Source organism: Athene noctua, chromosome 3 (genome assembly GCF_965140245.1).
Source record: "Athene noctua chromosome 3, bAthNoc1.hap1.1, whole genome shotgun sequence".
NCBI classification, from domain to species: Eukaryota; Metazoa; Chordata; class Aves; order Strigiformes; family Strigidae; genus Athene; species Athene noctua.
Genome location: NC_134039.1, coordinates 49,693,518 through 49,717,787, shown reverse-complemented (window position 1 = coordinate 49,717,787; position 24,270 = coordinate 49,693,518).

Sequence of the window (24,270 nt, the reverse complement as noted above, 5' to 3'; positions counted from 1 at the left end):
GAGTGTAGCATTGCCCAGTACCAGGTGTCCTTGCACTTAACCTGCTTTCAAGAGAATATTGGAAGCACCCAGGCCCAGTAGAGAGGGGAAATGTTTAGAGAAAGACTCAACTTTTACTTAGCAGAAGTTCTGGTTGCTTCCAGAAGATGTGTTGTGGGATGTGGTGAGTCATGGGTGTGCTGTAGGAGCCCCGGCAGTGCCTGGGCTCAGTCTGCTGTGGAGGAATTTGGCTGGAAAGTTGGTTTATCTCAAGGTTTCATCTCCAAGGCTGCAGATTTGAAATGCCCTACAGGCAGCAGGTTAATGCTGCTTGGTAGATCAGCTCTGCAGTGTGTTTTAAAAGATAGGTGTGAGGGAGGGTAAGAAGTTGCCGGCTGTTTTCAAACCAGTTTCCATGTTTGTGTTCATGGGAACTGGAGAGTTACATCAAAATTAATTCACTTGCTGATTGTTCTCAATCATTGCAGAGTGTCCTAGGACAGATGGCACACTGAAGACTTGTCTTACAAGTTTAATATAATCCATGGTAGTCCAAAAATTAATCCCTTGTAGCCCTCTGCCTCCCACCTGTCCACTGTAGTTCACTCTCAGAACTGTAATAGTTTGATATTTCTGAAACGAGAGACTAACCAGTACCCACTAAAATGGGATGCAGGGCTAGATACCCTGTGGTGGCTTTGCCCTGCACTCCCAGCATAACCCAGCCAGTCTGTCAGGACCCAGAGGTGCTGTGCTAAGGCAGATCTGTGGAGGTGTGCAGTCCTCTTGCAGCTGCTGACCTGACAGCAGACACAAGGGATGGCTCTGTGCTCCAGTCCAGCTCAAGGCAGGCTGTGTTTTGCAGTGCATGGCATGCAGTTGTGCCTAAGACATGTGTAGACCCCACCGCTTCAAAACCAGGGAAATTTCTAGTAAGAGATGCTCTCCCTGCTGCTTCTGCTGTTCCTCAGTGTGCCCTGGCCACGGGGTGGGAGAAGCAGTGGTGGCAGGATCAGCAACACGAGGCCAGTTAATGAACGACTTTGTGATTCTCTTATTGTTGTAGCTATATGGCTTCCATATATTAAAGGCACCTTGACTGTAAGCCTTTTTCACAAGCTCTATCAGCTCTCATACTCAAAAAAAAGTAGTGTCTGTATGTGAACTAGTTAAAACTGGGGCCTTACCAAGTGGCTATAGCATGTACTATATAACATGTATTCCCATATGGATGGTAGTAGGCTGACATCCAGATTGATGCAGCAAAGACATTGCTTCAAGAAAGGGGAGGGAATTTGTTGTGAAATAATGTGTTTGCCTCATATTTGTACTTGCAGGTAAGTGGTATCTGAAGACTCTGTTAACTCTCAGGATAAAAGGCGATATAAAACTGAAGCGCACAGCTTGCCTCCAGTGGTCCAACGCTAGATAGTGATAATAATGACCCACAGGATAGGACCTGCCCAGCGTGAGTCATGTGACCTTATTGCCCACTCAACAGCTTTCAAAAGTGGGGCTTTCTGACACTAGCTAAGCTCCATTGCATTTCCTCTGCTTCCTCACCCCCGAAATGGCTCAGTTAAATGAGACCACATCATAAGTCAGCATTTTTGTTGGGGTGACAGTGAAGAACACTGTGACAAACATGGTGCCAAGTGTGGATGTGGATGTTTTTATTGATGGTACTGAAAGATCTCAGTCTTAAGTCATTTAGCCTTGTTTTGCAGTCCCTTACCTAGCTGTATTTCATAAGACATGAGGTTAGGCCTTTTTTAACAGAATATGTGATGTATATTAATTTTTCCTATTGTTCAGTATGTTACAAAATCTCTGTGGTTAATGTCACTGCATGGCCCGCAGTCCTCTGCTTCTTCACCCCTGGTCTGGGAGGCGATGCGAAATACAGGATACAGGCTACTTTTCTGGTCCTAAGATTCAAAATCATGCCCTCTCTCTTCCCATCCTTGAAGGAATTTAAGGATGAAAGCAAAACAGATGTTTGCGCTTTCCAAATTAAAATCAGTGTGCTCTGTACCCACTTGTTTACAGAACAAATGGCAGAGTATTTAATGGCACTAGAAGCAAATCCATCAGCTTCCGAATTCAGTAGAATAAGACAAAACGTTGCTTAGCTCACTGGCAAACTGAACTAATAGTTCTTGTTTTATTGACTATTAAAATGAGGCCACCTACAGGTCCCACAATAAACCTGCAGAAATGTTTAATCCTTCATATGTGAAGAGCTGCATTCCAGTCTGGCTTGCTCCTGCTTTGTTATAAACGGAAGGCATACACCACAGTGATTGACTATTCAGATCAAAGGCATGCCAGCAGTCAGCAACTGCTTTTTACAGTCACTTTTTTAAAAAATGTGAGATAATATTTCCAAAAGCACCCAAATCAGTGAAATCACTGAAATAGCCAAACTCCAAGCAGTGTAGGCATGTGATGTTCTGAAATCCTTATACAAGCCACTGGTGTAATATTAAATGCACTAAGCAAAAAAGTCTCTGTTATGTCCACATGTTTTTGGGATCAGGATCCACCTGAGCAGCCCAAATGAAGCAGGAATAGTACACTCAGAAACCTTCCCCAGAGACCTCCCAGGACTTGTAGCCAGCCTCCTCAGACCTTTCGCTTAGCCAGCATAGACCAGCAGAAAAAGAGAAGCGGTTCCAGGAACGAAAAAAGGCTTCCGGTTTCAAACTCCTGTTTTATTCACCTCTTGTTAGACAGCTTGCAAACACTGAAGACATTTCACTCTGCAGATGTCTTAGCCAGTGCATTCTTGTTTCATGTTCTTTACAGTCTCAGTACAGATGATACCTGTGGTCTAACTTCTTTTAGCCAGGAAATTTTACTGCCCTAATGCAACAGGTCTGTTTTCATCCCCTCCATTTTCAGTTGCTGCAAGGATTTTCTTTTCCATTTTTCAATAGCTGGCCTTCCAGACAATGGTATATTATTTTTATTTTCACTGTAGCCCCAAAACTATCTGAACTGCAGCTTCACTTTGTCTTAGGCCCCATACTTCTCACTTCTTGTCTGCCCAAGTGGAAGGAATATCTGTTCCCCAAAATAGAAGCAATTAGCTACTGGGAATATAAGAACCACAGCAAATCATGTGTACCCACTTGCTGAGAAAAGTAGCAGTTCTTTGAAAAGGCAAATAAAATGTCTTTATTATCCTATTAAAGTGGACTAGTTGATTTGGGGGGTGGGGGGTGGGGGTGTTAGTTAGTTTTCATGTTTTTCCAGGCTGCCCTTGAGCCCTTCTTCTTGCTGTCCATGTATTGTCTCCTCCAGTTTACAACTTTATTATTGTATGTTTCATACAAACATGAACATCTGGAGAACATCCTCAGGTATAACTGCTGGGCAGTGCAGAAAATACCTGGCATGATCTGAAACAGGTTTTTCTTCCCATGAAAGTACACCCGTGGGACTGGATTGCTTAAAAGGTCTGTAATGGTGTAGAGATCCTTTCACCCCCAGAACACCACTTCACATTTGGCTTGGGTCTGTAACAACCAGCTTCCCTGGTGATTTCTTAGCTGTTCGCTGCTTTTTTTGTGGAATTGAGTTGGTGCTGGTACCGGTTCACAGAAATCATTGTGGCAGTATCCCTGAGCCTTGGTGATGCTGCAAATGGTGAGGAGATGGAATTCCTTGCTGTAAGAGCAGCTGGGTTTCTATCTATCCAGAGAGCACTCAAGAGATAGAAGGGTAGGTGGAGGGTGGGGAAGGGGAAAGAGAAATTTGCATTTTGCCCCTTGCTGTTTGACCCTTCTGTTCATCTTGGATGGATTTCCACCATGGCACTGTGAGAGCACACTTAGGACAATTACAGTAACAGGGGCTTCTGAAACCCTGTAAAAATAGATCCTAATTCTTTTTTCTGGTATCTGCCTGACACCACTGACTTCAGTGAAACAAAGCTACTATAAATCTTGAGACGACTGAAGAGACTAAGGTCTACTGAGAAAGATTCCTCAACATACCTGAGGTAAAGTATTTTCAAGATTCATTAAAAACTTTCTGTAGGAATAGGATGCCTTTGGAAAAATCCTACTACTCTAAATAACTAGTACAAAGAACAGGAATCCTAAAAACTGTGGACCAAATTATCAAAAGAAAGGTCTGTACCAGCTAAAGCACAGCACTGCTGATCCCTCAGTGAGACAGTCTCCCAGCTGCCTCTCTGCGGGCATCGTCACTGCTCCATTTTCACACCTTCCTTTACATGCTGCAGAAGATAACTTGCACTCACATTATGTTCACACACCCTTGCTCCTTCAGCCCTGTTGTGCAGGATTTTGAGAAAAGTGATCATTTCATCTGTTCCCTGAACAATATCTAGGGAAAAAAAAAAATTCTGAACAGTTTGTTTTCCAAAGCTGAGAAAATTCTAAGCAATCTCTAGAATTTGTTGTCTCCATGTTGTCAGCATCAGCTTTGTGGGCTACCACCAGTCCTAGCAGTCACCAGTGACCATGAATTCAGTATTCTCTGTTGATAAATTACAATTTTATCTTTGTTTGGCTAGGGCTTTTAGTAGTCTGCCAACTCAAAACCATTGCCTAATATATCATTAGAGGGCAAATGTGTTCTCATGTATATCTGTGGCATGTAAGCAGCTCTTACCAAAGCCTGGGCATTCCAGAATCCTGCTGAGGAAGGAAAGCAGTGCTCCAAATCATTTAGACTGCAGATTTTTCTTTTCAAATAAAATATTTTTTGTTTTTCAAGGTCAGACACTTGGGGCTGCTCAGGTCACAAGACGCCAGAGGCTGTTTACTTTGGAAAACAAGGACAGCAGTGGTGGGAGGTGGTTTTAGCAACACCCAAATCTAGTGTTTTAAACCAAACAGCAGTCTGGCCAAAGGGCAGCTTCACTCATCCTTACTGACACCATGACATAGAGGGAGAGCGTCCAAGAACTGACTGACGTACATGCAACAGGAATAATATTTGGTATTCTCACTTATGAGCTCAAATACCACAAAGCATGTGGGAGATCCTCAGATGAGAGGAATAAATATTTTGCACTGACTGCAGTCAGTGTTTACCGTGGAAAGTGATTTCCTGAAAGGCTGAGGCAGTGCCCAGTAGTGGGTTGCATCTAAAAGCATTTTGGTCATAGCAGAGCAACACTTTTCCTACACCTAGATGCCAAGTGGTATGGTAGGTTTTCCTCTTCCCTCTGGGTATTTTATTTCATCTTTCAGTTGGGTCAACTATTCAGGCTATGGAGATTTCTACAAGCCAGGTTTCTTTCTAGGTCAGTAGTGGAAAAACAGAAGAATGAATCTTTGAGAAGTTGATACAGTGGCAAGAAAAAAAGAACAGTGTGAAAGGTTCCTACTATTAGTACATATGGAGGCACTTTTACATACAGTTTTGCTTCCCTGCTTAACTGCATCGCAGGGCTGAAGCTGATCGAAGAGGATGCACAACTTTGCTTTTCCTTCCTAACTGGCCAAGCTGACTCTTTCTGAGAGTATGGGACTTGTCATACCTGAGGACAGCTCAGCTGGAAAGGCATGGTCTCCTAGACATTATCGAATCTGTTCTGGAGTAACCATGTGTCTCCAGCCATTTCCTTTCCTAGCTGGGTGGCCATGCATGAGTTTATAACACTGTTTAAAAATGTATGTGACTTTCTGTATGTGGATTTTTTTTCATCCTTGCTTTTTCACCACAAACCAAAATTGCCATAGATAATTACTTTCCCTCTGTGAAGACATTTGTTTCCTGTTGACATTTAATTAGTAGATATATTCTGTGGGTCAAGTTAGAGGGCAAAAAAAGTAAATTTTGAATGATTCAGCCCATTCTTAACCAGCAAAATGGTGTTTAGAAATGTTAAACTGCAATAAAAATCCACATCTATGTGGACTCACCTAGAGTTTCACAACAACAGTGAGGATAGGGCACAGAGCTTCCTATTCTACATGTCTTCAAAACATCCCTTCAAAGAATCTCTATTAGGTGTTAGAGTATAGAGCCTGTGGCATCCAATTACACAGTTTTGACCATTTAAGAAAGGTGAATAAAATAGGGTTGATTTTAGAAGCATGCTGTGAATGGATTACTGTTTTAGTCCTGAAAATGCACATTTCTTCCAACAGTGTAAAAGTGAGGGGAGAGTTTATGCCACCAATGTAGGAAACACACATCTCTTTTCTCCAATGACTAGACTAATGAGAGCTATCAAACTTGCTAGTGACTGAGGGAGAGCCTTTAGTGCCTCATACTGGTAAATCCAAAGTGTTTTCTGTAGCATTACTTTCAGTTGACACTGATGTGAATGAGAGGCAACTAGGATGCAGCATCAATGTCATGCTGGCTGCTCTTAATGGCAGCAAGTTGAATACGGAGAAGTAAGTCCAGCAACCCCAGGAGACAACCACATAAACTGCCAAAGGCACACTCCATTACCTTGAATCTTATTTAGCATTTCAGAATTGACCATTTTAAACCACTGATATTCCACAAAAAGGGTTATGAACTCTGCTGCTTTCTATAAGGGAGAAAAAAAGGGCAAAATGTCAGAGCTGAGCCACTGGTCCAGGGGACCATCCATGTGCCGTGCCATGGGGACAGGCAGGGAAACTGTTCATGCAGGCAGATCCCAAAGGTGAGTCGCCAGCTTCTGTTTCCAAATGCATATGCTGTCCTGGGTGATGAGTAATCTCAATGTATTTGCTGTTATGCAGAGAAAAATCTGAACTCTATTCCACTCAGTCAAACAGCTTCTCCTTATCAAGATCTGTGGGCTAGGCAGTCAACTGTAGGAGGCCTGTAAAAGAGTAAACTGGGATTGTTTACAGGATGATACTTAGAGAAGCCTTCAAATCAGCTGAGGCAACCATTGCTTTTAAAAGATAGACAGACATTAGCTAAGAATATTTATATTTTGAGAGTAACAGGATAACTTGGGACAAAATGCTCACCTCCAGCTCACAAAGTGTTTTCATGCCTGAGATTGTATTACAGTTTAGAAAATTCATGGCAAAGTTTCCAGATTTGTTTGAAGACATGCATGAAGAATTATATGGTGAAACGTTTCATTCTGGCTGTGAAAAAAGTTAATTCAAAACAACTAAAACGTCAGCCATAAAGATGTACAACATTTTTCAGGAAGCCTTGTCCACCCTGAACAAATGTTTTCATAAAAAACAGCCTGCCCGTAATAATCACTGTTATTGAAAAGACATCCCAAGGTTGCTGTATGGAAATATGTTAAATACGTTCTGAAATTCAATCTAATATAATTTCAACATTAGAGCTCATTCATAATCCTGTATTAAAAGCCTATGCAATTTTCATGAAATATGTCTGTCTGTGTAATCATGAATGCTGAATATTGTCATGGCTTTCCAGGAATTTTCAACCTCTATGCAAAGGAAAGAAAACTCTTCCAACTGGACTTTTATACCACTGAGAAGAAATAACAATAACAGCTCTAAACTTAAAATAAACATTTCTGGAAAAATACTATCTTTAAAAGGGGCTGTAGTCTGCATTTCAAGCTACTAGTAATACGATGCTGGGTCTTTGAATGTGCCTATGGTTACAGCTCCTTGCTTTGTGTGGTGCTGGAGACAAACAGCAGGAAGGAATCTGTTTACTCACGTCTAGATTTAGAAAGTGATCCCTTCAGATTGAGTTGGCCCAAACCCCATAGATACTTCTATTTTGAACCTCCAGTTTACAATTGGATGTAGCTGTTACTCTGGTTATCAAGTCTTGCCAATTCTTTCTAATTGCACAGCACCACCAGTGCACACAGTGTCATGCAGGTAGGAGGGTAAAGAGAAAATTTTCAGCATCACCATACATCTGATGTACATGTGTGTGGCCTGTGTATGAGTATACTAGCTGCTCGTCATGAATTTGTGTTTATAATTTTATAAAAGAATCAAAGCCTATAAAGTAGTACCTGCACACACACAAAAGGGTGAGGAGTGGGAAAATTCTACTTCTCTCTAATGTTCCTATTCACTGATGGCTCTTTGATATTTTTCCTTTTTATGAGCAACCTTTATTTTTATTAGTGGAATATTGCTGGTTCCGTGGCATAACTTTAAAATGATAGGAAAAATTATACAACTGGGATCTCAATTATTCAGCACAGCCATTTTAATCCTTGTGTTATTTGATCCAGTACAAGGTAATATATGTCTTATTTCCGATTAGAATACAATTCTCACTATATTCATCATCTATCGATGTCTGCTTTTCCATTTGCCAGAGACGTGAAAGTCTGTGATTCAAAGGGTGCCATTCAGACTACCCTGCTTGTGGACAATTATATAGTGTCAGCAAGGCTGCATGTAGGTTTGATGCCTATAGCCCAGGGCAGCTGGGAGTGCCTGTGCATTTTCTTTCCTGCAGAGTTTCTCACCAGCTGACAGTGTGTTGCAGAAAGTGTATTGCCCTGTGCCATTTGTATAGGCAGTATTGCAGAGCACGTTTGTTTGAGACTGCTCAGCTGCATGTGGGAAAAAATCACTTCTCACACCTGAGGGCTGTATCCTGCAAACCCCTTCGGAGTGTTGTGTGCTCTGTGACCCTATGCTTTGCTCTCCTTGATGTCCTGGGGGCGAGGTGGATGAACCAGGGATGGGGAGGGGAGGGGAGAGGAGAAACGGAATGGTGGTGGGTGAAACAAGAGTGTGGCTCTGGCCCATCACTGGCTGGCTCTTGCTAGGTGGTGCTAGTCCTGCACCCCTCCTTCTGCCCCTGTCCCCCCACTCCTGCCTCTCTCTCATGCATGTATTTTTGTACCAGCATTGAGCTGGTTTAGCTTTCTGAAACCACAGAAGACTAACCCAGCAAAAACAGAGTGGGTAATTTGGATTGCTGAGGTGAATTGATAGTGGAGTGAGATGAACACTTAATCTGACAGCCAGGTGCAGAGGGAAGGAGGATCAGGGACTGGGAGGACTGGAGGTGGAGATGGTGGGGACAACATGTCACCCCCTAATGGGAGTGAAGTTGCTATGCTGTAGCATGTAACTTCATCTCTCTGCTGCTCTTTCCCCATCTATATAACAAACCCCTTCTAATGCTTTCAAAATATCTTTAAAGATATTTTGAAAGCCTCCAGTGAATGAAAAGCTGATACTGACTGCAAAGCTGCCTGTCCCTTCCACGAGTTGAAGCGAGACACATGCACTCAAGACTTATCCCAGCTCTGCAGGGTTAGGTTAACATGGTGTGAGAACTCTTCAATATTCTTCTGGCTTCATTCATTTCCAGATGGTGCCGCCTTGAGAGGGCCATGTCACAAAAGGACTCCCAGAAGCCATAGATGGGCAAAGATTTGCACTATAAACTCCCTGTGGTCCAGCTCACCCCTTGCATAGCCCATAATTACTTATGAACCTGGGTGGGTGTCAGCATCCACCTTGTGAGCATTTGCCTTCATCCTGTCTACTCTCTACATGAGAAAACTTCAGAAATTTGTCCCTCTTAGTTAATAGATGTGTATCCAGCTTTAGTTGGCCAAGAAGCCTGGAAGAGGCCTTTACCCCACAAAACTGTGACAACAACCTTGATGCACTTATGAGATTTCAGGCAGACTGTCCATCTCTGAGATTTTAGGGTCCCTTTGAAAGTAGGTTTATTCTTGGTCTTTTGGTAGCATATGTCTGCTATGGAAAAAGACAAGAGAAGACACAGACCAAAGCTCAGCGGCACAGTGCTCACAGACATGTCCTGGGTTGGGAGAGCAGAGGCTCTATGCACAGCATGCCTGTGAACGTAGAGGCAAGGCCTGAAGGGCAGATGACTTTAGGTGGTGTCAGGACTCCTGTGACACTTCCCTGGAACTGGAGATTGGCCCACTCCCATTTCTTCGGTTTTCTAATGAGCTGAACTCCAAGCATGATTCATGTAGATCTGAGCTGAGAGCAAAGCTATAGTATTGAAATGGACTGGTGTTTTCTAAGTCAGTGGGTTAACTTGAGTTAAGGAACCTTCCCAAAAAGCTACCCCAGAGCCCCTTAGACCTGGTGCGATGCTGGCAAACAATGCTCTTGGGGGGGACCAGGTCTAAAATGATAAATCACACAAATGCCCACCTCTCTGTATAGTGGGCTTTGTTCTCACAGGCTGCTTGCTGTGTATGGAGCTGTCAAAGTTTGTTTCCATCTCAAACCTTGCTTCTTTGTCTGTGTGTAAACCAGGTTACTGTAACATGATGTTGAGAAGATGGATAGGGAACAGCAGTTCACTGTTTCTTATGGCACAAGATCTAGAAGGGACCCAGTGATATTTCCAGGCAGGAGGTTTAGTGGAAGCAAGAGACAGAACCTTTCTGTACCACACGGAGTTAATCTGTGGGAGTCAGTGCTGCAGCATGTTATGGGATGCAGAAGCACGATTCCAAGGGATTAGAAAAATTATGGAAATACAGGTATGTCCTATTTAAAACCTGTGATACAGGCACAAACATGAGCTGAGGCATATTCTAATACATTTATTGCTGGAAGCTGGGAGACTATAGTGGAAGTAGAATGATAACTTTCTTACAGATGTTCTTTAAGAGGCCACCACTAGCATTGATGGGAGAGAGGATAGTAAGTGAGATGGCCCTGGGTAGCTGCTCATCAAGTGGGATCTCATGCAGCTCACCCAGGCATCCCATGTGTGTGTAAATATGTGTACACATACAAGCTCACCTTTGCTTGCCTTGCAGTAACTCTGCCCATCCTAGAACCTCAATCTCATGCATATTTGCGAAGAGCCAGGGTGAGAATATGCTTGCCTTGTCCTTTGCGCTGTCTTTTGCCCCAGGAGAGGAATGTGATTCTGCAGGATGCTGAGCACTGTTGGGTCAAGGCAAGTGCTGGTGAGCTCTGTGCATGCCTGGCTTGTTTTTATCGAATATTTTTATTCCAGGTGGCAGATGTTTGAATGAATCCAAATGTGCTCTGCTTTGCAAAGGTGTGAAAGGGCATGAGCCCACAGCTCTGAATTCTAGTAATGATTTTCCAGACCCCTTGCTAATCTCAATAGATAGTGAGCTCTAAGAGTCATACTAACACTAGAAAAAAGTTAATGCCCTTAGAGACACCTTGCAGAGGCTTTTATAAGTAGATCAAAGAGCAAATCTGTATATTTTCACGTAAGTATTTGAAAAGCATTAGCGTGAAAATACTCTTTTTTTACTCTAGTGGTTACAAAAAGGGCCTTAATAATTGTAACATTACATAGCATTGGCATCCTGAATGTGGTGATTACATGTCAGAGAAACTCCAGACTCTGGCACCATAAAGCTTTTCTGGGTGCACCTCCACATTTACACAGAGGACACATGAGGTTTAACTTATGGTTGTACTGACCAGGATCAAGAAATTTCCCTACGATGATGTAGCCAGGCTATGTGCAGACTCTTTAAAGCAGCAGGAAGCAGCCACATTGTTTCAAAGGTAAACGAACACATCCCTTAAAACTGCAAATCCTCCAAAAGCCTCTGCCCAGCAGAAGGCAAAGGCAGCAAGTTGCCATGTGCTGCTGTTTCCATGGGACAAGTGATCACTGCTGCTCAAAACATCCTTTGGAAAGGCTGCCCAGGAACAGATGTCTTGGGAAGGGGTACCAACAAGCACTGTATTTGTAAAGAAGTTTGGCATTTCACTTTTTGCAGAGAGTTGGGAGGCTGCCCTAAGCATAAACATTTCTTAGTGATGACGGAAGGAAGGGGATTCCCTGGGTTAGACAGGGAACAGGGATGAGCACTGGTGGGGAGAGGGCAGTGACCTATAGCATTTGGTATACTTAACTTGTGGGTCTGGACCTGGTGCTAGGATCTCACACCTCTACGTGATGCAGTGCATAGAGAAACAGAAGGACTTCGAAACATGTTTCAAATGACTTAATCTCAAAACATTAGCAAATGCTCTTGGGCATTGAGCTGAATCTGTAAGAATGGGGGAGGAACACAGCGAGAAAGGAAAAAAATTAAAAGCCATGGGAACAGGTAGACTCATATAATTTATGTAGGAGGAAACTAAGTCACAAAAGCAGTTATGAACCATCTGAGGTCAGTCAGGCAGTAATGCTGTGCGTGGGGAACCTTTAACTCGCTGTCCTTGCTTTAGTCCCCAGACACCCATGACCATGCAGGGGAAACCCTCTGCTCCTGGCTCTGGGTGCTGGCTTGCTCCCCCACTACTCGAGGTCGAGTGAGGGGGTGCTGCCTGGACTTGGAGGAATGGCGAGGAGGGAGGTTGCTGAGTGGGATGTGTGTCACTGATGACAGTGCTGGCAGGCAGTGGCATGGTTTGGGTTTTTAAGGTGAGTACATCTATGGTGAGTAGCAGAAGTTACTGGAGGGTAACTCTTCCAGAGGGGACCATCAAACTGCTGCTGTCATGGACTGTGACTTAATAGCAGTAAGAGTTTTACTTCTCACCCAGCAGCTCTAAGTAGGCACCCAAGGGATTGAAAAAGAGCAATATCTTGTCTGCTCCATGCAGACCAAGCCTTTCCACATCCTGGTTCATGGCCTTTCCCTCCCAGGTGGGCATCCCTCTGTCGGTCCACTGCATTTGTGTTCAGATGTTGGCAGGGTGTGTTGGCTGATCTGGGGTCACCAAGCTGCAAAGAAACATGCTCTGTCGGGTCCAGATCTATGTGCTCACTTTCATCACGTGGATGTGTGTCAACATGTCACTTTAAAGTAGTTCAAGTAAGAGAGATGGGGGAACAGATGAGGAGGAGGAAGGCAGGAAACATGTCATAAATCCACAGTGAGAGGGACTCTGAAGTAAGAGAATTAAAGACTCTGGAAAACACATAAAAATCTGCCATAGAAAGGGCACTGTCAATGAATACTGTCAGTGTAGTTTTCTTTATATTTCCTAGTGTGCAATATGATATAAAACATGTTCACCTTTACTAGATGATCCATGAAAGCCCGTATTTCACATGAGATTTATTTTTTATATTAATAGATTTGGCATTTCCAGACTGGTGGGTATCAGCTGCTGTCCTATAAAATGAGGCCACCAGCACCTGTGGGCTCCCAGGGACTGTCTCTTCCACATACTGTTCCTCACACAAGGGCCACTTCATTGTTTCTACTTTTTGTTTAAGTAGCTGAACTGAGGAATGTAGAGTTAAATAAAAAATAAAGGAGACATATCAGACTGAAATAATCCCGCTGCCAATCCCCCTTGTGCAGTCATCAGATGTGTGAGGCTTTGTGCTTTCTCATGTTGCTATTGTAAAAAGAGAGAAAATGTGAATCCACTGAAGTCTCAAATACTACAAAGAGCTTCTGTAGACATATGTCCCACTGCAGGGATCTGAAATTCCCTCAACACCCAGGGGCAATCTGGGGCTTGTACTTTTAGATCAAGATTTGAGAGAAGGGAACATCCTGGCTTGCCTGAAAGTGACTGGTGAAAGGAAAAATTGCCAACACAGCAACCACCAGCCTCTCTGGCAGCCAACTGTATTCTCATTCAGCCATCCCCCCTGCCTTCATGGGACTTAACATGTTCAACATGGGGAAAAGGCCTCCAGGCTTTGTCTGAAAGACTCAGAGATGCTAGTGAACAATGAGGAAGAGTATTTACACTGTGTAACTAACTTTGAGCGTGATGAAAAATAATTTCTCTACAAAAGTGTATGAGCTGGGGCATCCGAGCCTGAGAGGGGGACTTCTTCCTGAACAGCCAGCATGCCCCTTACTGCCCCTCCTTGTTCTATTTCGTGGCCATACTGCATAGTAGTGAGGACATGTACCAGTAATCTTGGTGGCAGTTGATTACGAAGGATTGATCGCATGGCTTTGATCCACTGCATCTGCAAGTTATTCTTACAGACTTAAGGGCTATGCCTGTCACATTTGTGCTTCCCCACCAACCAGACAAACACACTGCTCCCTTCCCATCTTACCTTACCCTTCTCCTTCTATAACAGTTTGAGAGCTATTGCTGCCAAGACTGCATTTTCATTTCTTCAGTTTCATTGCTAGCCTATGTGTAATGTATTAGTGGTGTGAAATGCAGAGGAAGGAAATGTAGTGGAAGCACAAGGAGCAAAGTAAATATCTTCAGGGTGGTAGAGACTGCACGAAGTAATGCTCATTCACCCTTTTGAACCAGGAATTTAACATCCTTCTGCTTTGTGTGACAGTCCCGCATGCAGCACTGGCTTTTTGCTGGGAGCCAGGTTGCAGAGACCTGTGAGTCAGGCTCCCAGGCACTTGTCCTTCATCATACCTGGCCATGTGGGACCTGCTTTTACCTCTGAGGCATTTGATAAGTATAGACACATTTCTCTCCAGATGAGCAGGCTGCTAGGTATTGAGACTTTGGCTGTCTTTCCCCTGGTGACGGGATGTTGGTAAGAGCTGTTTTCTGCATGCAATGTCTTGGATCCTGCCAGAAGCGAGAGTAGATGAGACAGCTTCTGCTTATGGCCTTCTGAGTGCCAAGGTGATGTCCATCCCACAGAAACCTGAAGTGCTGGGAGAGTGGGCAGGGCGTAACAGCCCTTGTTGTTATATGCCAGACCACCGGAGTGATGGTGTCTTTGTGTGCAGAAGGACCCATGGGGTCTCTGGCTGCTGTCACAGTGAAGGGCAAGGTCCCCGCTGAAGTTTCATTTGAGAGAGCCAGCAACCCCACAAGCCCCTAGATGGGGTGAGCACCTTCCGGGAACGCATGGCACAACCATGCTGCAGCCCTCACGCCCCTGCCCCAGTGTCTTGCTTGGGGAGACCGGCTCACGCAGCGAGCCTGTGGTCCCCTCCACTTCTGCCGGCAGAGCCGCTGAGGTCACAGCTTGAGAGGATGTGGTTGCAGGCTGGAAATGTTAAGAGGGCAGGGGTACCTAGTGTGTGCCTTCGAGGTTCTCCTGGCTTCCTCTCACCCCATCCACCCACTCCAGGCAACAGGAATCTTTCAGGACTGTTGCACAAATGCAGCTGTAGCCAGGAAATGGGGCTGAACAGTAAAAAAACCACAGGGCTCCTCATTGCCAACCAGACACACGGCCTGACTGCTTTCTATGTTGGATAGGACCCCGGCTGTCCAAATGTGAAAGAGCTGTGCGAGGCCCAAGGTGGCTCAGTGCTGAAGTGCCTGAAGGTTAAAGCTGGCTCTGCTCCTCCTGGGACTGGACCCAGATCTGCCTGTGGACCATGGGGCCTCGGGCTGCACAGCTGCTGTGTGACAACTGGTGGAGAAGAAAGAAGCAACATGATATTATTTATCTGCCTGTTAATCAGGAAGGTGGGTAGCTTTAGTGACCATCAGCAGAGTAACCAGGTAGTGTGGTTCACTGTTACAGATCTACATATCTGTGGCCTCACCCAGGTTCATTCTGCCTTTCCTTCTTGTTGGTGTAGTTCCCTTGCAGAGTTATTCTTGCAGGGAAATGCCGTAGCCTGCAAGGGTACAGAACAATCCCAGCCACTCTTGGTGGGAGCTCAAAGCTGCTTACTCATTTGCCAAAACTAGAACTGTCCTAAAGGTGTTGCACTGAAACCTCCTGCCTGCCAGCAACCCCCAGCAGGAGTTCTGCAATGTTGACAAGACCCCATTTTTGCTGCATCCCAGTTGAAGGCCAGACAAGTAGCAGCAACACTTCTAAAAATCATCTTTGCCTTGAGCTGGAGGCATAGGCCATCCTTTGGCTATTTTCCAGTTCCTTTAACCTCTTAAATTTGCAATGGCTACAGAAGTGCATCTGCTTCAGTGTTTTCTGGACGAGCTGTGCTCCCTCTATGGGAGAGAAACAGGAGATTTTGCATGAAGCTGGCCTCTTTCCAGCATCTTAAAGCTGCTCAATCAAAATTTTGCCTTGATTTTGTTTCTTCAGCTTTGGTGATCTGATTGTCAAAGTAGCAGCAGACTGCTGCTGTGCCTGTGCTTTGGAGAGGAGCACCCACTGAGTCTAGTATATGGAGGCCATGCGGGCTGCAGTGGGCACGAGCAGCACCACCAGTGACTTGACCTGGGCCAGTCCCTGACTGGGGCAGCCTGGTCCTGCTGGCTGTGGTCCAGGAGGGCTGATTTCTGCCCTGGGGCACAAGCATGCTGTGGGGCTGTGGGTGGGGAGGTACAAGGCAGATAGCCAAGGTGGAAAGCACAGCCTCTGCGGGTGCACATGGCTGAAAGATGAAGGCCTCTGCCTGGTGAAACAGCCATGGGAGTCACACGCAGAAAGAGAGGGTGGTCTGGTGTGGTGACTACAGTGCAGAGCCTCTGGGGACATGGTGGCAGTGGCCACCCCAGGGTCTCCAGCTCAGTGGGCAGCCACGGCAAGTCCCTCATGCTGCTGCTGGCCGGGGGGGGCTGGTGGACACAAACCACATAGGAAAAAAAGGGGGGTTTGGAAACAAGTGCAGAAACATGTGTCTCCACCACTGGCCTTGCCTCCTAATTGAGCTATACCAGGGCACCATGCAATTTTTTTGGTTAAAATGTGCACTGAACAGCATATGCAGATGTCCTTACATATGCATGCCCAGTCCATGGCTCCAGTGCAAGAGGGGCTGTGTGAAGAAAAGGAGGGGTTAAGCCGTGTAGCTCCAAGCACACTGCATCCTCAGGGATGGGCAGGAGAAGGGGGGGGGTGGGGGTGGCTGTTCCCATGTGGAGCTGGAGCAGCTGTGGCCAAGGGTCCCGCCGAGGGTCTGGTGGGGCCTGGGGGTGTGTTTGCCGACTCCAGCCCCCAGCCCCTTGGCATGCAGCCCAGTCCCAAGAAATATAAACCAAAGAAGCATAAACAGATGATCACATGAAAAATATATCATGATTAGCCAGATAGATCCCAAATGTTTGTTCTGTAAACTGCGGCAGGCAGCACAAGTGCTCACTGCAGCTGTAGTTCCTCATTTGTGTAAGTGTGCCATTAAGCTTAGACATGGGCAAAATATTCTGTCCTTGATTCTCAGTTAAGGAGCTGCTTTAAAGATATATTATATCAATGTTTGATTCAACCCTTTTGCGACTGGTATTATAGCATAAACTGTTTCTCACTTAAGAGAAAAGCTTTGCGCATTTTTTCTCCTGGGTCACTTCCTTTTCCCTCTGAAGTCAGTAAAGTGGTTTGTTTTGTGAATGAAAGCTGGATGCCTTTAGCAAGATGGCATTAACACTGACCTCTGCTCATGCATTGAATTCCTGCCCAGCGGGAGGTGAGGTTGGAGGAAAGGGTTAGTTCATTGATGGTCAGAACCTGCTGAGCAAAGGGCTGTTAACCAGCCTGGAAAGGGAACCACTCAGGAGGCTTTTCCCTTTCTTGGATTAGCCCAATGAAGCCATGCTTCTCTCCCTTTAGTTTTAACCATCTGCTGGAAAGATGGTTCTGATTCATCTCAGCTCAGTAGAGATTTTTAAAAAATATATTAAATGGCAATAAACTGGGGGAGGGGAGGGATACATTTTAATTTTCCTATTGCTACTGCCTGTATCAGAGAAGACTGAATTTCACAGCATGAAACATTTAGCAAGGACAATGCAAGAAAATCAAAACCAAACTCCTCCAGCCATTTCCCAAGATATGCAGCATATTTTAATCTCATTGGATCCCAAACCACATTCTGGAAGTAGGATAATCTGGAAAATAAAAATTTTGTGAAGCTGATTGCCAACAGCATCTTCTCACAGCTTAGTGCACAACAGCTGTTCTGATAGAGGCAGGTCTATAATTTATGATGCTACTGGACTCTGAAAAGATACTGTGTAAAATTAGCAACTTTTCATTTGATAGTTAAATATCAAATGCTAAATATGGTGATAAAACCTGCTGTCTGATTTTTTAGAGCTGGAGAAGACCCAGTGTGCAAGTCAAAACTCAGAAGGTTCACACAACACAACTAGAAAACACGCTATAGGTTTCTCTCCTTTTTATCTTTAGTCCTCCAGAGCCAAGGTAGCATTTGGAAAATCAGCTGCATCTGTGCTCATTTTTACACCATCAACAGATTCATTAACTAATCCTCCTTCTCCTACTCATTTTTCCTCTGCCACTTTGGTTACCAAGTTGCTTCAGCTGCAGGTGAAGTCACAACTGTACTGAAAGCAGAGCAAGATGTCCATAGTTGAACTGTAGTCATAGCAATTAGAAACACAGCATCTTATTTTAGCTCTCACATCAGTGTCAACCAAGAAGAAATCCATTAAAAACAGTGGAATCACACCAGCACAAGGTTAGTTTCATTGAGATTAGGCTTTAACTTCGGTGTCTGTTTTATTTGTAAATTGAGCAGATAGAAGCCACTGGGAGATCATTAAATCGGAACTCAGCAATTTTCATTTCCATTTGTTTTTTTGAGTAAAACCATACTTTGTTATCATTGCTAGAGTCTACAAGGACTAGTTTGAACTACTCTCACCAGCTAAGACAACAGTTCTTTTCTATAAGGTGAGCACGTTGAATAAAGCTTATCAATGTAGTTGTTTCTTTTTCTTTTAATTCACCTCCCGACCTTTTAAAATTACTTTACTCAACAAAGGACAATTGGGCCACTCCAACTCCCATTAAAGTCAGCAGGAGTCTTTTCATTGACTTCAGATGAAGTTGGGCTGGGCCCAATAAGACTAACTTTAAGAGTAAAAAATAGCAACTCATATAGAGCTTTATCTTGCCCCCTGTGGCTTGATAACTGACCTCCCATCATGTTCACTGGGACAAGATTGGGCCCATAAAGCCAAGTGAAACTATTACAAGCCTAATCCCATAACCCAAAGCTTTTAAAGTATTTGCATTTCCTCTTTTTAATCACACGGGAATATCTGAGAAGCATTTGTGACTTTATGAATGGGGAAATGCTTCCAGCTGAACAGATTGGACTCATCTTTGGGTTGCTTTGTGCCCCAGAGTTTTCCCTTTTAAAAATAGGAAGATAACAGGGGTAAGGGGCTCAAAGATGACCTCATGCACTTCCTTTACTCTTCAGCTTCCTGCTTCATCTTCCCATACAAGCACCATCCTGCTCCTTGCTGGTACCTTGCCAGGTCACCCCAGCTCCCATCCTCTATGTCATTGGTCTCCCAGAAGAAGGTGCTACTGTTCTCCTCTACCCACCTGTCCTAAAGTGAGCAGAGCAGCACCTGGAGGGGTTCAGCTGGGGTAGGGTGGTGATGTGAATGCCTGTTGGTCTGATGGGAGGAAACAGAGTGAATTTTGATCTTTATCACACCTTTGGCCCAAGATGCTAAACATTTGTTTGTTAAATAATGCTTAAAATATACACTAACATGAGAAAAGTTGCACCAACTACACAAACTCTCAATCTGTCAGTGGCTCTGGACATGACACAAAGCGGATGTTTTTATTAGTTTTTCATTATGCTCTTTTCCCATTCTTCCTAATTACCTTAGACAAATCTACGTGGAAGATTCCATCTCTGGCACACTGAATTGTTTCACCAACAAAAGAAAGGTCATTTGGCAGCAGTTTCAATTGCTGTTAAAATTACCACCTACTGTAGGCGTTTGTATGTTTTATTCCATAGAACCCTAGATCACAAATTTTCCTTAAGTTAAAAATAATTCCACTCACTGGCATCTACATAGAACATTTTCCAATGTCAGAAAACTACCCTGCTGTCAGAATAACTTGTAGCAGCCACCCGGAGAAGGGTGGGCTCAATGCCGCAGCCATGCTGCGAGACAGGGCACAGCGCCGCTGCAAAGCAGCAGATGGTGTTGTTCCCTCATCCCCGTGTCATGAACCCTTCTCCCTTTTCAGCAGAATCTAAACTTACCCAGTCCTTTAAATATAGATACATAGTATATTGGAAAGAGCTCTCAGATATCCTCAGCTTCTCCCTATGTGAGAAGGAAAAGCCCTCCTGACTCCTAACACTGTCAGCCATGGTATCCTCTGCGCTTGCCCAAATGCGCTGCGGCATCAACATCAGTCACTTCAAAGAGCTCTTTCATGTACCACATATTTTTTTATCCAGAAGGACAAGCGAAAGACAGATCTGTCTGAAACTGGCTTTATTTGGCTCACCACTTGTGTGGCCCCTTGGAAAAGTCTCAGAAGAGTGAACAAACTTTCTGTGTGCTTTCAGTGAGCAGGTGTAAGATATAAAGCTTAATCTGTCACCTGTTGTTAGCAATGAAAGGTAATTAATAGCTTTGTGTTGCTCTGGGGTGTGTAGGTTCTACTGAGTGAAGGATTCCTCCCCCATCTGCACTACAGAGAAGTTCTGTTCTCTGGGTGAGACAGTGTGTGAAGATGGGCAGTTTCCATTCCTCTCCGCCAAGGCTCCTGCTCGTGTCTCAGGACAGGCCCTGCTGATGGTACCAGAGCAGGGCATGCCATGGTGGGACAGGAAGCACATCCAGCTTCACAGCTGCCCACCCCAGCAACTGCAGAAATGTGGGCTTTCCCCCATGGTGCCCACCTCTCTGCAAGCAGCTGGGACCATGTCTAACCTCATCACATGGGTGATACTCTGGGTAGCTGCCTGTGGAGCAGTCAGCTCTCCTGGGAGCAATGTTTCGATGAGGACAACTCAACCCCATTTCAGGAGCCTGCATGCAGGGAAGCCTGGGGAGATGTGCATACCTTTCCCACAAGTTCACCCTTCCCAGCCATGTGGGTGCTTATGGAGTGAGGTATGGTGTTCTGTGACCCTTCTGACACCCAATGCAACAGCCGGATGAACCAGCCCAATGGTGCCCCTTTTTGGGAAAACTTTGATTCTGCATATCCGAGATGGAGAAGGCTCAGAGGAACCTGCCTACACTGCACAGCAAAATCCTCTGTTTGTGCTGTCAGATTCTTACCATTACCACATGTTCAACACTGTAGGTCTTTTCTGCCCAATTCCTATTAACTTTAGGCAACAGGCACCTAATTCAGAACCTTAACCAGTGTAAACTCCTTCTATCATCTAATTCATTGTCTGAAGGAGCCCTTGCTCTTCTCTAAGCACAGAGGGAGCCCACCAGAAGTAAGCATATAATTGGACAGTAGGTTCCTGAAGTCAGTTGGGATAAGTTTAGTCTATATCCTCAAAAATGACTAATCAAGCCTTTCCCCAATTTCTAATCTCCTGCAAACATGAGATCTGATTCAAAATAATAGAGGGGAGGGAATCTTCTGATAAATTCATGAGACCTGATGACATTGCTTAACATTCAAGTGCCACCTAAAGCAATGTTCTTAATGATTTATGGAGATGCAAATATTCTGGCAAATTCTCTATTTCTTGGAATCTCTGGAGGGAGAGACAAGCCAGATAGATACTGCACTCGACAGTTAACCAGAAGCCAGAAGAGAAGGGAAGGCACATACCAGATTTACTGCATATACCTTCATTGGCCAAACAAGGCAGGCAGCCAACAGCCTATTCCATGCAGCAACCATGGCTTCATCTTGCTTTTTTATCCAAATGAGAATGGTGAGGCATATGCAGGAGGTTATCTTTTGCACTCTTGATTCCTATTACAACGTTCAAAGTTTTTTGTTTATGTGCTCAAAGAACAGAGGCCAAGTCTCTTCATGCTCATAATTACTTGGGTACAACTAGCAAGAAAGTTTGTTTTTCTCATCTACAAAGCATTTGTCTGTAGCCAGTCACTTATAAAAGACTTTTGGGATAGTTTTTTCCATTTCTTCTTTGAATATTAAGCAGTAAGTAGAAACTGATTCCCTAGAGAATATAGTGCTTTCGGCTGCCACAGACTTTTGTGTACTTACGAAAAACATTAATTTCCTTTGGACCCAAAGATATTGCCATTTTTCTGATTGATTGAATGTGACTGCATATTTCCAAAATACACAAAGGTGGGACAACCACAAACATATAATTAATGAGTTGTTCTGGCCATATTTACTACAGAAGTTACCTGAGCCTTGGCTGGAAAACACATCCATTCTGGTCTGGGCCAAGTGCATGCCAACATGTAGTATATTTTCATTGTTACATGATATGAATGTTTTTAAGAATCACTTGTGTTCTTCCAGTCTGCCTGCCAGAAGTGTTGCCCAAATCCATTCCCTATTTAATCGTGAAGGAATGCTGTTCAAAAGATTTGGGGTCAGAAGTGCTCAATAAATCAATCCAGATACGCTCCTAATGAGTGGTGAATTAAACAGCATTTGTTTTAAGATCAGAGGTTCTCTTGGGGCATTATTTTTTATTGCAAGCAGAATTGCTCTCTTGCAGGTATCAAGAAGCTGGGAGTTAAGGCCTGCTAGGAAGGTTCACAAAAGAATCTGGATCTTCTTTGCTGAAAGCATGTGATTCTGTCCAGACAACAATGATAAATAGTCGAGGCTCGTGTCCTCCACTGGAATATCCAGTTTCCTGAATTAAGGAGAAAGAAAAATTTTGTAGCTTCAGCTGGGATGAAGCTATTCTGCATTTATTTCTCCACATTCTATCTTGCAGACCACAACACAGGCATTCAGAACAAGGAGTATGGAGAATTTAGCTGAGGTGGAAAGGAAATGTTTGGAGTCCGTGCCGGCCAGTGGGAATGGCAGCTCACTATGACTGCTCAGAGCAGAGTGCTGGATCCCAGTGGATGAGATTGTCTTCTGCAGAGCTGGTCTTCTTCCTCTCCTGGGGAAGGAAGCAAGTGAAGCCAGGCATTTTTGCCACCTTGAAGCACAATGTGCAAAACTTCAGGCAAAATGTTTGAGAATTTTGCTTGCTTGTAATCTATTGCTTATTTCTGTCCTTCTGTGATTTTGAAAATTGGTGTTTTTTCAGAGCATTAAAAATTAATAATTCCAGTTTTCTGCTCACTCCCTAACTTCCCACTGGCTGCCCTTCTCTGAGCAGGCCAGCTCACTTGTGCATGGAGGTAGCAAATGGATATAAAATGTCCCCGTGCAGCCTCAGTAGCATCGTGTGGCTGCTTTACACAGTAGTAAGTGAGAGTCCCTGAACAGGCAGGACAGGATCAGGTCCCACACCAATAGCTAGGGAGCCACACTCCAAGCTTGGAGAAATTAAGAAACGCATGTATACAAAAGGACCTGATCATACACTGTCCTTCTATATTATGGTGAAAAGTGTAGCCAGTTTCCTCTGGTGTCTGGAGAAACACGGTTAGATCCTTCTCTTTGCACATTATGAGAGGGCCAGGTCTCTCATGAAGACTATAAATATGTAGTGAAGTTATGCATGGAGAACATTAGGAGAGCTAAAGCACAGCTAGAGCTCAACTTGACTACAGCTGTTAAGGATAACAAAAAAAGTTTCTATAAATTCATTATTAGCAAAAGGAGGATTAGGGAAAATCTCCCTCCTTTACTGGATGCAGAGGGAAACATGGTAACTAAGAATGAGGAAAAGGCTGAGGTGCTCAATGCCTACTTTGCCTCAGTCTTTAGCAGTGGAACTGGCTGTTCCCTGGACACCCAGCCTCATGAGCTGGGAGATGGGGAGGGGAAGCAGACTGAGGTCAGCACAGTGGAAGAGGAGGTGGTCAGAGACCTGCTGCACCACTTGGATGCACACAAGTCTGTGGGAACGGATGGGTTACACCCAAAGGTGCTGAAAGTGTTGGCAGATGTGCTCGTCAAGCTGCTGTCCATGATTTACCTGAAGTCATGGCTAACTGGGGAGGTCCCATTGGACTGGAGGGTGGCAAATGTGACACCCATCTACAAGAGAGGCAGGAAGGAGGATCCAGGAAACTATAGACCTGTCAGTCTGACCTCAGTGACAAGGAAGGTCATGGAGCAGATCATCCTGAGTGCCATTAAAAGTCATATAATGGACAACCAGGGGATCAGGCCTAGTCAGCATGGGGTTATGAAAGGCAGGTCCTGCCTGACAAACCTGATCTCTTTCTATGACAGGGCATCCTGCTTATTGGATGAGGCAAAGGCTGTGGATGTTGTCTACCTTGACTTTAACAAGGCCTTTGACAACATTTCCCACAGCATTCTCCTGGTGAAACTGGCTGCTCAAGGCTTGGATGGGCACACGCTTTGCTGGGTAAAAAACTGTCTGGATGGCCGGGCCCAAAGAGTTGTGGTGAACAGAGTTAAATCCAGTTGGCGGCTGGTCACGAGTGGTGTCCCCCAGGGCTCAGTTTTGAGGCCACTCCTGTTTAACATCTTTATTGATGATCTAGACGAGGGGATTGAGCAAGTTTGCAGATGACACCAAGCTGGGTGGGAGTGTTGATCTGCTCGAGGGTAGGGAGGCTCTGCAGAGAGACCTGGACAGGCTGGAGCCATGGGCTGAGGCCAGCTGGGGGAGTTTCCATAAGGCCAAATGCCGGGGGCTGCCCTTGGGCCACAACAACCCCCAGCAGCGCTACAGGCTTGGGCAGGAGTGGC